Consider the following 15084-nt stretch of genomic DNA (forward strand, 5'->3'; position numbering starts at 1 on the left):
TTCCTTCCTCTCTGAAATCAATAAGAATATATTTTAAGAAAAGATCAGATCATTTTTTAAAATGTATTTTTTAAAGCTTTTATTTGTATTTACTTCTTAGATATCCTGCTCTACAGCTTCTTAGAGCAGGGGCCACAGACCTCTGAGAATCTAGTAAGAGCTATGACCTTTCTTCCCAGGAAAATACTTCTGCACATAAAGTTGTATTTATTGGGGGGAAGCGGGGGTCACTAAAGACACCACTATGAACTGGGAGTGGGAAGGAAGGGAGGGGGTTCCAGGAACTTGATTGTGGAATAATTCCCAGGGATAGCACACTCCATGCTCTGCTGTTCCAGCATCTCAAAGGCCATCTCTTTCATCAAGCCTTCCCTGTACCCTAAGTTGAAATTTTTTAAAAATATATTTTTATTGATGTCAGAGAGGAAGAGAGAGGGAGAGAAACATCCATGATGAGAGAGAATCATGGACCGGCTGCCTCCTGCACGCCCCACACTGGGGACCGAGCCCTCAACCCGGGCCTGTGCCCTGACCGGGAATCAAACCCTGACCTCCTGGTCCATAGGTCGACGCCCAACCACTGAGCCACGCCGGCCTCATGAGGGCCATTGGTTCTTTTCTGGCTCTTGCTCCCTCCTCCTGTCAGCAGCCTGGTGGCGATCGCTGGTCCAGGCGCGGCAATTCCGTTTGCAAGTACAGACACTCTCAGACCCACTTCCCGGGTCGTCCTCAGCGATCACAGGGCCCTTGCACTTTGGTGCCTTCGAGACCAGGCTCTGAGATTCATCCCCTCAGCTCCGGGGTGCAGGGGGGACCGCTGTCGGTGCCGACTGCACGCCCCAATCTCGCCACCCAGTCAACCCCCTGTCATCACCTCCAAACCAGCCCTGGACACGGATCTGCCTGGGAGATTAAGAAATAAGAGGCCCGGCCCAGCTGGCGTGAGCGTCGACCCGTGAACCAGGAGGTCAGGGTTCGATTCCTGGTCGGGGCACATGCCGGGGTGGTGGGCTCCATCCCCAGTGGGGGGCGTGCAGAAGGCAGCCAGCCCATGACTCCTCCTCATCATTGATGCTTCTCTCTCTCTCTCTCACCCTCTCCCTTCCTCTCTGAAATCAGTAAAAATATAAAAAGAAAAGAAAGAAATGAGAGGTCAAGATGGGTTGAGCGTCTAGCAAAGACAGGAAACGGGTCCTCCCAAAACTGCTTCCCTCCCAGGGCACGAGAACCATGGGGTCCATTCAGTACAAGTCCCTGACCTCTTCCCGTCCCCGAAGTTCCCAGCACCTCCGAGTGGCACTGGGAGTACAAGTGGGCACAGTCCCCCCCACCCCCACCCCCATTCCTTCACCACAGGCTGCGGGCGGGGCTGGGGCCTGCCCGAAAGTGGGCGGGTCAGCCATTCTGGGAATTCCTGTCGAACAAAATCCTTTCTCTACAACAGGAAGGTCTGAATCACGCACAGGGACAAGCCATCTGGTCTCCCCACCCTGCTCCTCGCACGATGCCCTCCCCGCTCCCCAACGCACCCGGGGGGCCGGCGCGCCCTCCCTGTGAGTGGCGCCCAGCTGCCCACGGGCGCCCTGGGTGCCAGGCCCCCCGGCTTGGGGTCTGACGGGCTTGTGGGGGAGAGCACAAGTATGCCCAGAACTGCAAGAAGGATCTGTGATCCTGTGGCCAGAATACGACCTGTGCTTGTGTCGTCTCTGCCGCATCCCCTCCTCGTGGGTGTTGCGATGACGGGTGACAACTGGGCTATGATGTTGCTGGTCTCTGAGGCCATTTGCTTCTCGGTTGATCTGCGTCACCTACGGACCCAGGGTGGTTTCTGGGTTCCTGGGGGTGGCACGGGCCAGCACCTTGGGGGTATATGTGTGTGTATATGTGTATGTGCGTGTGAATTCAGGCTGATGATTAGCGGATGGTCTGTTAGCAAAACAGGTTAACACACACACACACACACACACACACACACGCTCTGATGGCTCCTGTTTTCCAAAGTTCATTAGCTTTTATGTGTCCTCAGTTAATATCTAACTCAATGGCTTTTGTATGTGGGATGTTGTCGTCCCCTCACACACACACAAAGGCACCCTCTTCAAATGCAATTGCACGTGTGTGCGCGTGAATTCTGTGCTGCTGACACGGGGTATGATGGTGGCTGGGGGCCAGGACCCTGGAGCGAGGTGGCCTGGACTCTTTGGGGTTCTGACGGGCCACGCTGCTGCCTGTGGAATAATTAACCATGTTGAGCCTCAGCTTCTTGATCTGAAAAAAATAGATAAATTCCTAGAGGAAGCCGTCAGTAGGAAACCTTTGCAGACTGAGGGTACGCACATCCCCAGACATAATGAAGACGGTGGGAGAGCCCCGGCCGGCTTGGCTCCGCGGTTGAGCGTCGACCTATGAACCAGGAGGTCAGGGTTCGATTCCCGGTCAGGACACATGCCCGTGTTGCGGGCTTGGGGTCGTACAGGAGGCAGCTGACCCATGATTCTCTCTCACCATGGATGCTTCCATCCCTTCCTCTCTGAAATCAATAAAAATGTATTTTTTTAAAAAAATATTAGATTTCCATGGGGTGCTTTGCAAACATTGCTCAAGTCAGACACCCCGAAACAGCGCCACATTTGGAATCAAAGACCTCCAAGCTCCAGCAAAACAAGCCCCCACTCTGCTCCTACATCCCTACCTCTCACCCTATTCAGGAGGCTGGAGATAAGGTATGGGAAGTGCCTACTGTGCGCCCCTGCGCATAGTAGGAGCTTAGTAACTATCCAAATGCATGTGTTCCAGACGGGGGACGACAGGCATGGGGTGAGGGTCCCAGGAAGGTTGCAGCCCTGTGCTTCCCAATCCCACCCGTTCAGGTCCAAATGGGGCCTCGGTTTCCCATTTACCCCATTAGGCAGGACGGGGTGGGGGAGAGGGGAGGAGCTTGGCTCTGTCGGTCCCAGCTGGGCCCATGTGGTTCTGGAACCATAACCCCAGCTTCACTACCGGTTCCAGTCTGCACCATCCCCCCAGGGCGTCCAGCTTCAGGGCCCTGGACGCATTGGCCAAGTTCAAGGCCATAGGCAGCGGTTCTCAACCTTCCTAACGCCGCGACCCTTTCATACAGTTCCTCATGCTGTGGTGACCCCCAATTTCATGGTGACAAATTGAACACAATTAAAGCATAGTGATCCATCACAAAAACAATCTGTAATTATAGATGTGTTTCCCGATGGTCTTAGGCGACCCCTGTGAAAGGGTCGTTCGACCCCCAAAGGGGTCGCGACCCACAGGTTGAGAACCGATGGGGAGAAGGGTGGAGGGAGCGGAAGGGAGAGGCATTTCCCCAGACGGCCTGTAGGTGGCACCAGAGACCCGTGGAGCTGAGCCCGCGGGTGCAGCCTTCCTCCCGCGGGGGCAGGCGGCCCATCCACACCTTGGCGGGGGGGGGGGGGGGGGGGGGGGGGGGTGCCCCTGGGTCATCTCCTCTTCGGTAGGATGGTCATGGGATTTATCACTCACATCCAGACCCTTCCAGACACTTTCCTGAGCGTGAAGGGGCCACTGGTAATACTCGTGCAGGGCTGCCCGGCCGGGGTGGCTCAGTGGTTGAGCATCAACCTAGGAACCAGGGGTCATGGGTTCGATTCCCGGTCAGGACACAGGCCCGGGTTGTGGGCTTGATCCCCAGTGTGGGGCGTGCAGGAGGCAGCCGGTCCGTGATTCTCGCTCATCATGGATGTTTCTCTCTCTCTTCCTCTCTGAAGTCAATGAAATATATATATATTTTTTAAATACTTGTGCCCTGACCGGGTTGGCTCAATGGATAGAGTGTCGGCCTGCGGACTGAAGGGTCCTGGGTTCGATTCCGGCCAAGGGCATGTACCTTGGTTGCGGGCACATCCCCAGTAGGGGGGTGCAGGAGGCAGCTGATCAATGTTTCTCTCTCATCGATCGATGTTTCTGACTCTCTATCCCTCTCCCTTCCTCTCTGTAAAAAATCAATAAAATATATTTTTTAAAAATAAAATACTTGTGTGTGTCTCTGCCACACCAGAACCTGCTGTCACCTTACCCTCAGATCACTTTTTCCTCCTTCTTTCCACTCTTTCTTTTCATCTTTTTTTTTAAATATATTTTTATTGTGCCCTAACCAGTTTGGCTTAGAGCATCAGCCTGCGGACTGAAAGGTCCCAGGTTCGATTCTGGTCAAGGGCATGTACTATGGTTTCGGGCACATCCCCAGTGGGGGGTGTGCAGGAGGCGGCTGGTCGATGTTTCTCTCTCATCAATGTTTCTCTCTGTCCCTTCCTCTCTGTAAAAAATCAATAAAATATCTTTAAAAAATATATATATATGTATATATATATATATATTATTGATGTCAGAGAGGAAGGGAGAGGGAGAAAAAGAAACATCAGTGATGAAAGAGAATCATGGATCGGCTGCCTCCTGCACGCCCCACACTGGGAATCGAGCCAGCAACCCGGGCCTGTGCCCTGACCGGGAATCGAACCCTGACCTCCTGGTTCCTAGGTCGACGCCCAACCACTGAGCCACGCCAGCCAGGCTGCCCTCAATCTCTTTGAATTTAAATAAACAGAAAAGTCCCATGAAGCAGGATTCTTCTAGTATTTCCAAGAGCACCCATTACTCCATCCATCCCCCAAACAGCATGACTCCGGTCCCTTGCTTCCCTGAATCACCGCGTAAACGTCCATCCATCGCGAGAAGGACTCAGACTTCTCGCTTCTGTTTCCCTGCTTGATGGACACGCAAGTAGCGAATGCATCGGGGGAGTCGTTACCGGGGAGCCGGGCTCTTAAGTGTGTTTTTCAGCCATTAGCGCGTCTCTCTCCGTCTTCCCGCGGCTGCGGGGCTCCGTCTCCGCCGAAAACCCACGCTGGAAACCTGGCTCTACCCGAATGAAGCAGATGAGGTGGCAAAGAAAAACACTTCTTTTGACGGAAAACTTTCTCGGGGACACCTGTGTGTAAGCAAAGAGGAAAAGCGGGCTCTCCGTAGATAGGACCTTACACGGTTGTTTTCAGAGCCAAGACGGTCTGTTGATTGTTTTTTCTGTACTGGTGAAGGATATGTATTTTTTTAAAATATATTTTTATTGATGTCAGAGAGGAAGGGAGAGGGAGAGAGAGATAGAAACACCCATGATCAGAGAAAATCATGGATCGGCTGCCTCCTGCACGCCCCCTGCTGGGGATCGAGCCTGCAACCCCGGCCTGTGCCCCTGGCCGGAATCGAACCCGGGACCCTTCAGTCCGCAGGCCGACGCTCTATCCACTGAGCAACACCGGGCAGGGCAGGATATGTATTTTTTAAAATGTATTTTTATTGATTTCAGAGGAGAAGGGAGAGGGAGAGGGAGAGGGAGAGCAACATCAATGATGAGAGGGAATCATGGACCGGCTGCCTCCTGCACGCCAGGGGCAGGGGAGCTTGTATTTCTACCTCCTCCCCTGCCCGTGGGGTGCTCCACACTGGAATTCGGGGGGAAATGGCCTCTTTGCTCAGCCTGCAGCCTACACTCTGGGCCCTCTGTCCCCTCCCCACCCATCACCGACACCAGACCCCCCCATGCCCCTCCCTCCCCGCACAGGAAATGTCTCCAACTCCAGTACTTGCGGTTAGAGCCGGAAAACTGCGCTGAGGTTTCCGTGAGAAGGGGGGGGGGCGGGGGGAGGCCTGGCCTAGGAGAGGCAGTAAGCACCCCCTGGATGCTTTAATGGACAGACGGACGGATGGACGGAAGGATGAAGCAGGGCCTTGCTAGGGAGTGGCCCAGAGAAGTGTCTCCTGGCTGGTGAGGACCAGAAGGGTGTGGGGCGAACCCTCCCCGTCGCCCTCTGAGCCCGCGGGTGAGGGTGCAGGAGACAGAGACGGGGGGGTGGGGGACCCCTCCCAGCGGGCGAGGGAGGGGTCCCGGGCCCTTCCCGGCACCAGGCGGGCGGGAGAAGAGGGATCAGGCCGGGAGGAGCCCATCCCTGATCCGAATGAGTCATCACCAATTGAATTCCAGGCGCCCTGTTGACAGGGTACGTTGGAAAGAGTGGGCACAACGTTGGCTTTTAAGAAGCCATTTAGCCCGGAGCTGGGAGACAGAGATAGATGTGAATGCCTGGTCCAGAGTCGTTCCCCCCAAAAAAGGGTCCCAACCCCCCAGAAGTAGACGTGTTCTTCTGTTTGTTTTTTAATATATTTTTATTGGTTTCAGAGCGGGAGATAGTCCGCAGGCCGACGCTCTATCCACTGAGCCACACCAGCCAGGGCAGAAGTAGATGTTTTGAGGGTGTTTTTTGTCTGTTTTTTAAATATATTTTTAAATTGATTTCAGAGAGGAAGGGAGAGGGAGAGAGAGAGATGGAAACATCCATGATGAGAGAGAATCACGGACCGGCTGCCTCCTGCACGCCCCACACTGGGGACTGAGCCCGCAACCCGGGCCTGTGCCCTTGACCGGGAATCGAACCCTGACCTCCTGGTTCATAGGTCGACGCTCCACCCCTGAGCCACGCCGGCCGGGTACCCGCATCTCTTTCAAAGGGGCCATCGGGTAGCACCAAGGAACCCTTGGCCATCGTCACCAAAACCCGAGTCCACCCGTCCTCTGCGGCGAGAAATGAGCCGAGGACGCCCTGGCCGGTGTGGCTCAGTGGACAGAGCGTCGGCCTGCGGACGGAAGGGTCCCGGGTTCGATTGATGCTTCTCTCGGTCTCTCCCTCTCCCTTCCTCTCTCTCTGAAAATCAATGGAAAGCTATCCTCGGGGGAGGATTCACAAGAAGAAAAAGAGAAGAGGTACATGAGCCAGGGAAAGAGGGGCCGTCGCTCCCGGAGCCACGGCGGCCTCCACGCCCCACGCCAGCCAGATGTGGGGGCCGAGCGGGGGGCCGGGCAGCCTCCTGGGGTCGCCGGCCGGTCAGGCCCTACGCGCTCATCTTCCCGTGGGAGGAGGAGTGGGGGCAGGCGGGAGTGTTAACAGTGCCCTCGCTCAGAATGTCAGGTCGGACTTAATCTGTATAAATGGCAACTGCGCTGCCGGCGAAGGGGGATGCGCGTCCCCGGGGGAAGGCTGTCTGCAGGGGGAGGCGCAGGCGTCCGGCCACAAACCTCTGATTTATGGCTCGACCCAGAGCCCCGCCGGGCCTGCCTCTGCCGCCGGAGCCAACGCACAGCTTCCGGAGCCTTCCCCCCGCTGCCCGCCGGCGCCCGGCTGCAGCTCGCGGCCTCGCCTCCTTTTTTAATTTTATTTTCAAAACCATCTTCTTAAGTATTTCTTTTTAATTCACTTTTCGAGAGAGAGGAAGGGCGAGGGAGAGAGAGAAACAGCCATGATGAGCGAGAATCACGGATCAGCCGCCTCCTGCACCCCCCACACTGGGGATGGAGCCCGCCACCCGGGCCTGTGCCCTGACCGGGAATCGAACCCTGACCTCCTGGTTCCTAGGTCGATGCTCCACCACTGAGCCACCTGGTCAGGTTGCCGGCCTCTCCCCCTGATGCCTTTGGCTTTTGTCAACGCGGCCAAGCACGTGACCCGCTCTCGGGCACAAGTCAAGTTCTTCTGTCTTTGAGAACCGCCTGGGGCTTGTTTCTCTGGCTGTTTTGTTTTGGGGTGATTGGGGGGGGACGGGGAGAACCAGAGACGGAGAGAAAGGGTTTTACCCCCATCTCACAGCCAGGAACCTGCAGCTCTGAAGCGAGTGGCCGGTTCCGTTCTGCGTTTCCCAGCTCCGAGCCCAGGGCGCCCCCCTCCCCCAGCTGCACGGGGACCCCCTCAGGAAACACATTTCTGCTACGCGTAAGGGCCCACGGCGTTGGGAGCCGGCGGACCAGACTCTCCCAGGCGATGGCTGATGCGCGCCTGCCCTCCCGGCCACCCCTGCCCTCCTCACGCCCCGGAACCAGGACCCCCAGGCCCAGCACCCAGCAAGCCAGCAAGAGCCGGCGTTCATTTCCTGAATGTCAACAGGCACATCTGTCCTCCCCGAGCTCCCGCACGCCTCTCTGGGTGCACCCCGAGGCCCGAGCCATATGGCCGGGGAGCCCCACGGGGACACCCCCTGGCTCCCAGCTGACTGGCTGCAGAGATGAAAGGTCATGGGAGAAGGGCCCCGGGCCTGTCCATGGGGGCCTCTGAGCCTCTGAGCGCTTCCTGGTCTCCCAGTTTCCCACCCACCGGGCTCATCGCCTCCTGATCGCCTCGCCTGGGGCAGGAGCACAGCGCAGGGACACGTTTACCTCCGGACACAGGTCATGGGAACGGGAGCCAGTTCTGGCACATTGGGTCCTGTGTTCCTCTCCTCCCTGCCCTTCCCCTCCGTCCAGCGGGCGGCCGGCTCTGGCCCCCCCACCACACACAGCCTCCAACACATCATTGCCTGCAACCGCCACCATCTTCCCTCAAACGGTGGGGGCCTCAGCTTCTCTGACTGCGTCTCAACCCCTCTCCCTTCAAGATGTTACGATTTCCAGGAGCCCAAGGATGACGGCCCCTCCCCTTTTAAAAAATATGTATATTTTTTTATTGATTTCAGAGAGGAAAGGGGAGAGAGAGAAACATCCGTGATGAGAGAGAATCATGGATCGGCTGCCTCCAGCACGTCCACACTGGGGATCATGCCCACAACCCGGGCCTGTGCCCTTGGCCGGAATCGAACCCGGGACCCTTCAGTCCTCAGGCCGACGCTCTATTCACTGAGCCAAGCTGGCTAGGGGTGCCCAGCTGTTTTGCCCTGGCACCAAACTGCCACCCACCACAGAGCCAGGGGCCAGGCCCAGGATTGGGGGGGAGGGGGAGGCGTGGTGGGAGGCTTAGCTGCCCCCCTCCTTGACCCCCTGCCCCCCCATACACACACACACACACACACACACACACACACACACGCACAGGGCCGGCCCCTCCCGGCCCACAGGCCCTCCACACCTTGTTTCTGGGCAGCCAGATTGAATTAGCTGCCGGACCCATCTGGCCAGGCCTTGGCCTGATACCATCTGGCAGCTCCTGGCCTCGTGGCCAGAAATCCGATTTGCCGCGGAGTAATTGAGGCCCGGGCTCCCCGGGGCCTTGGCCCGGGGCCCTCCTGCGCGGCCGGCAGCCGATTTTCCGGTGATTAGGAGGACGAGGCAGGGATGACGGGAGCCGAGTTAATTTCAATTACCCTCGTTCTCTCCCCGAGCTGAGCGCGCCGGGGCGTCCATCCGAGGCGGGGGACGCGGAGAGGTAAGAGGCGCGCGCACCACCTGGGGTGCCCCCGACACCTCGCGCTTACCTGCTGACTCTGCACTCCCACGTGTTGGGCCTCAGCGTCCCGTCCTGTTTCACAGAAAGGCCAGGGACGCCGGCCGTGGCCACGCGGCTCGAACCCGGGTCTGCCCTCTGGACTCAGAGCCTGGGCTGCAGGAAGGTTTTTGTTTGTTTAAAAAATTTTTTTTAAATATATTTTTAGCCCGGCCCTGGCCAGTGTGGCTCAGGGAATAGAGCGTCGGCCTGCAGACTGAAGGGTCCCAGGTTCGATTCCGGTCAAGGGCACATGCCCAGGTTGCGGGCTTGGTCCCCAGTTGGCACGTGCAGGAGGCAGGTGATCCATGAATCTCTGTCATCATGGATGTTTCTCTCTCTCTCATCCTCTCTGAAATCAATAAAAATGTTTTAAAAATATCCTATCTAATAAAAGAGAAACATGGTAATTAGCGAACGACCGCTACCCTTCCCATTGGCTAATCAGGGCGATACGCAAATTAACTGCCAGCCAAGATGGCGGCCAGCAGCCAGGCAGCTGGAAGCTAACAGGAGGCTTGCTTGCTTCAGTGACGGAGGAAACCAACGTTCCCCGCCTTCCTTGCCGGCCTCTGAGCCTGCAGTTTGAAACATTGTAACAAATACAGAAGCTAAACAAAACCCCAGAAACCTGCTTTCAGCGAGCTGGGATCTCAGAGCTGGAGTTGATACAGTGTTTCGATTATAGAACCCAAACAAACCAGATACCTGCTTTCAGGAGAGGAGGCCTAAGAGCTGGTGCCAAGCCTCAGAGCTAAAGCTGGCCCAGAATAAAAAAAGAAAAAAGAAAAAAAGGAGCAGTTGGGAGCTTCAGTCACCCGCCAGCTTGAAAACAGCCCTCAGCCCCTCAACCAGACTGGCCAGGCACCCCAGTGGGGGCCCCCACCCTGAAGGGTGTGTGACCAGCTGCAAACAGCCATCATCCCCTCACCCAGGCTGGCCAGGCACCCCAGTGGGGACCCCCACCCTGATCCAGGACACCCTTCAGGACAAACCAGCCAGCCCCCACCCATGCACCAGGCCTCTGTCCTAAATAGTAAAAGGGTAATATGCCTACCAGCACCGGGATCAGTGGAGCCGCGAGGCCTCCCGGCACCGGGATCAGCATGACAGGGGGCAGCGCCCAAACCCCCTGATCGCCCTGCGGCTCTCTGTGTGACAGGGGGCAGGGCCACAACCTCCCTATCCGCCCTGCTCTGTTCATGACAGGGGAAGGCGCCCCAACCCCCTGATCGGCCCTGCTCTGTGTGTGACAGGGGGCAGTCCCCCAACTCCCCGATCGGCCCTACTCTGTGAGTGGCAGCGGGGAGCTCCTCAACCCCCTGATTGGCCCTGCTCTGTGCGTGACAGGGGGTAGCGCTGCAACCTCCCCATCGACCCTGACTTGAGTGTGACAGGGGGCGGTGCCCCAACCCCCCAATCAGCCCTACCCTGAGCGTGACTGAGGGTGGCATCGCAACCTCCCGATCCGCCCTGCTCTGTGCATGACAGGGGGCGGCGCCCCAACTCCCCAATTGGCCCTTCTCTGAGCCCGACCAGGGGCTGCACCTAGGGATTGGGCCTGCCCTCTGCCACCCGGGAGCAGGCCTAAGCCAGCAGGTCGTTATCTCCCAAGGGGTCCCAGACTGGGAGAGGGCACAGGCCGGGCTGAGGGACCCCCCTCCCCCCCGAGTGCACAAATTTTTGTGCACTGGGCCTCTAGTATATATATATTAGCCCAGCTGGTGTGACTCAGTGGTTGAGCGAAAACCTATGAACCAGGAGGTCATGGTTCAATTCCCAATCAGGGCACATGCCAGGGTGGCAGGCTCCATCCCCAGTGTGGGGCATGCCAATCAATGATTCTCTCTCATCACTGAAGGGCATATCCTCAGGTGAGGATTTTTTTAAAAAAAGTGCCCAGCCAGTGTGGCTCAGTGGTTGAGCATTGACCCATGAACCAAGAGGTCACGGTTCGATTCCCCGTCAGGGCACAGGCCCGGGTTGCGGGCTCGATCCCCAGTGGGGGGCGTGCAGGAGGCGGCCGATCCATGATTCTCTCTCATCATGGATGTTCCTCTCTCCCTCCCCCTTCCTCTCTGAAATCAACAAAAATAAAGAGAATGCAAGAAACCCCGACGGATGTGGGACTTGCCAGCTGCCTCCGTGGAGTATGCCGGATGAGCAGCTCAGCTGGGAGGAAGCTGGGGCGCAGGGGATTGTGGAGGCTTTCTGGGCGAGGTGACCCCGACACAGGATGAGTCGTGAGGAGACGGAGCCCGGGACTCGCATGGGGGCCTCTCACGTGGGAGGAAGCCCCCAGTGGGGGCACAGCTGTCCCTCCCAGACAGGTGCCTTCGCACCCTCCAGGGAGAGGGCCCAGCAGGGAGCCGGGTGGCTCGGCGAGAACCACAGAGGCCGGCGGAGACGCAGGCCGAGCCCATCTTTCAAAGGCCCGGAGCGTCATGCAGATCCGATCCCGCTGACTCCAAAGGCCCCAGGAGGAGCTCACGCAGGGAAGCGCGCGGATCTGAGCTCTGGAAGGTCACGGGCTGTGGCCGGGAGCTGGGGGTTGGGGGGCGGGGCAGGGCCATGAGGAACGGGTGCAGGTGAGGGGCAGGAGACACCCTGTAAAGAGCCCTGGAGAAGCTGCCAGCCAGCCAGCTGGGGCATGCATGTGGGCCCGTGTGTGTGTGTGTGTGCGTGTGTGTGCACGGGTGTGGAGGGTGAGGGGTGGGACAGACCACCAGGATTGGAGGCCCAACAGCAATGAGAAGCTGGTCTGAGAAATGAGAGGGGGGTCCCCTCAGGAGACAAAAAACGCTTTGTTTTTCAAAAAAAAATTATTAGTTATTGATTTTAAAGAGAGGAAGGGAGGGAGGGAGGAAGAGAGAGAGAGAGAGAGAGACGGAGAGAAGCATCAATGTGTTGTTCCACTCATTCATGCATTCATTGGTTGTTTTTTCTTTTCTTTTTTTTTTAAATATATTTTATTGATTTTTTACCGAGAGGAAGGGAGAGGGATAGAGAGTTAGAAACATCAATGAGAGAGAAACATCGATCAGCTGCCTCCTGCACACCCCCCACTGGGGATATGCCGGCAACCAAGGTACATGCCCTTGACCGGAATCGAGCCTGGGACCCTTTGGTCCGCAGGCCGGCGCTCTATCCACTGAGCCAAACCGGTTAGGGCTGTTTTTTCTTTTTTTAAATTTTTTGGGCCAAACATCGAACCAGCCCAGAGCCGTGTTAGCGGACGGATCCCGGGGCCTCGCCTCCAGACGAACGGTGTGAATGCCCAGGGGGACCCTGGATCTTTACGTGGGGGGCCAAACTCTGGCTCAGGTCAGGACCAAAGGAAAAAGGACCTTTTTTTTTTTCAGAATCTTGTGGCTGATTGTGTGTGCTCTCAAGAGAGCATTTTAATAGCTTGATCCGATCTTGATTCATCCGGCTATCAAGGCCTGGCACGCAGGGAGCTCTCAGGGACCAGGCGTTGGTTATCATGTGCCCAGAGAGATAAGGCAGACGGAGACAAGTGCGGCATAAGATGACTGATATGTGGGACTTAAAGAAGCTAAACCGGGGCCGGCCGGCGCGGCTCGGTGGTTGAGCGTCGACCTATGAACCAGGAGGTCAGAGTTCGATTCCCGGTCGGGTCACAGGCCCGGGTTGTGGGCTCGATCCCCAGTGGGGGGCGTGCAGGAGGCAGCCGATCCGTGATTCTCTCTCATCATGGATGTTTCTCTCTCCCTCTCCTTTCCTCTCTGAAATCAATAAAAGTATTTTTAAGCCCTGGCCGGTTTGGCTCAGTGGACAGAGCGTTGGCCTGCGGGCCAAGGGGTCCCGGGTTCGATTCCGGTCAGGGGCATGTGCCTTGGTTGCAGGCTCCTCCCGGTCCAGGCCCTGGTCGGGGCTTGTGCAGGGAGGCGGGGGGGGGGAGGAGGGGGGACCGACCGCAGCAGAGGGGCCCGGCTGCTCTTTGTTCAGACCCCTGGGGTCTGCACTCACAGGGTCAGGGTCTCTGATCCAAGCCAGCCGTGACCCAGGACCCCGAGCCCCAGCTGCAGAGCCACAACGCTGCTGCTGCCGGCTCTGGGGCCTCAGCTGCTGCGGCCCACACTCCGATGAGCACTTAGCAAGCGAGCTGTGCCCGCAGCAGAGGGAGCAGGTGGGAGAGAAGGAGCAGGAAGCCAGCGGGTCAGGGAGCAAGGACCCACTGGGACCCACCAGGGGCCAGACCCAGCCGGGGATGGAAACAGCAGCGCCACCTCCTGCCCCAGCTGCACGCGCTGCTGCCCGGTGGTCTAGGGTTCAAACCCCAGCTCCACCTTCCTCCCTCCCCATCGGTTTTCTGTACTAAAAAGTGGGGGCGTGGCTCAGGGGTTCAGCGTTGACGTAGGAACCAGGAGGTCAGGGTTCGATTCCTGGTCAGGGCACATGCCCGGGTTGAGGGCTCGATCCCAGGGTGGAGGCGTGCAGGAGGCAGCCGGTCCATGATTCTCTCTTGTCATGGATGTTTCTCTCTCTCTCCCTTCCTCTCTGAAATCAATACAAATATATATATATTTTTTAAAGTGGGGGCAATACATTCTTTTGAGGACAAAAAAGAGAATTAATTGTGAAGTAGTTAGCACACAGTAGGGGCCGGACACACTGTGGCTTCCTCCCCACCTGCCTTGAGAAAGGGGAATCAGGCCCTGAAGTGTGTAGAGCCCTTTCAGGCTGGTACAGGGACAGACCTAACCCTTTCATTTTATTTATTTCGTCTATTTCGTTATTATTTATTTACCAATCTATCTCAACCAGATCGAGAGGGCCTCAGAGCCAGGAACCACTTGTTTAAGATAATGGATCTGGCCCTGACCGGTTTGGCTCAGTGGATAGAGCGTAGGCCTGTGGACTCAAGGGTCCCGGGTTCGATTCTGATCAGGGGCATGTACCTTGGTTGCGGGCACATACCGAGTGAGGGGTGTGCAGGAGGTGGCTGATCGATGTTTCTCACTCTCCCTCTCTTTTCCTCTCTGTAAAAAAAAACACCAATAAAAATATACTTTTTTAAAAAAGATAATAGATTTGTTGTTGTTTTGCTGGAGGTGACACTCACCTGACACAGAATGAACCGAGGTCAGCCCGATCCATCGGATCCAGGCCGAGCTGCGTGGCCACCGGCTCGGCTTGCAAACCCTGTCCTCCCTCCAGGAGGAGCCGCGGCCCGTTCAGCGCCCCGCCCCGTCATAAAGCATCTCAGCGGAGAGAGGCGATGCCGAAGCCGCGGGCGTCCAGGGTGTTTATATCTTTATTTCTCAACCAGGGCCTCTCCCCACAACCTCTACGCCCCTGTGTTGTTTCCTGAGGAACTGCCACACCGCATTCTTAAAAGGACTGATTTTAGGAAAAAGGAAAAAAGAGCTGATGGACAAGCTTGGCCTGAGGTCTCCGCACCGCCCACCCCAGAGGCCACACCTTCCTTAAGCGCCCCCGCCCCTGACGTCTGCAGACGGCTGCGCGCAGTCCGCCGGGCTCACGCCCCCACCCCTGCCCGGCTCCTGGCTCCCCCCAAACCCCAGGGATCCCGACTTCAGATCTTTCCTCTCCGGGATGGAATGCAGCCACTTCCCCGACACCAGAGGGTTCTGCGCAGGCACCTGCCTCAGTCTTCCCATCTGCACAATGGGCGCAGGCGCTGCCCCCCGGGTTAGGACCCCAGAGCCCGTCCCGCGGCCCCGCCCCCTCCCCTGAGCCGGCCCCGCCCAGAGCGAGTTGGCCCCTCCCCTCCCTGAGCCTGTCGCGCCCCGAGCGGGTTGGCCCCGCC

The 15084-nt window shown here is 57.5% G+C and overlaps 1 protein-coding gene across 1 annotated transcript in view; it reads left to right on the forward strand.

The window, feature by feature from the left end:
• The first annotated feature begins 1509 nt into the window (after positions 1-1509).
• Positions 1510-15084, forward strand: part of CHRNB4 (cholinergic receptor nicotinic beta 4 subunit) — a 28049-nt gene continuing 14474 nt past the window's right edge. Inside the window, exon 1 of the mRNA XM_059677958.1 lies at positions 1510-1724. The gene's annotated coding sequence lies outside the window, so the exon portion shown is untranslated. The remainder of the gene's footprint in view (positions 1725-15084) is intronic.

Source organism: Myotis daubentonii, chromosome 21, assembly GCF_963259705.1.
Source record: "Myotis daubentonii chromosome 21, mMyoDau2.1, whole genome shotgun sequence".
NCBI lineage: Eukaryota > Metazoa > Chordata > Mammalia > Chiroptera > Vespertilionidae > Myotis > Myotis daubentonii.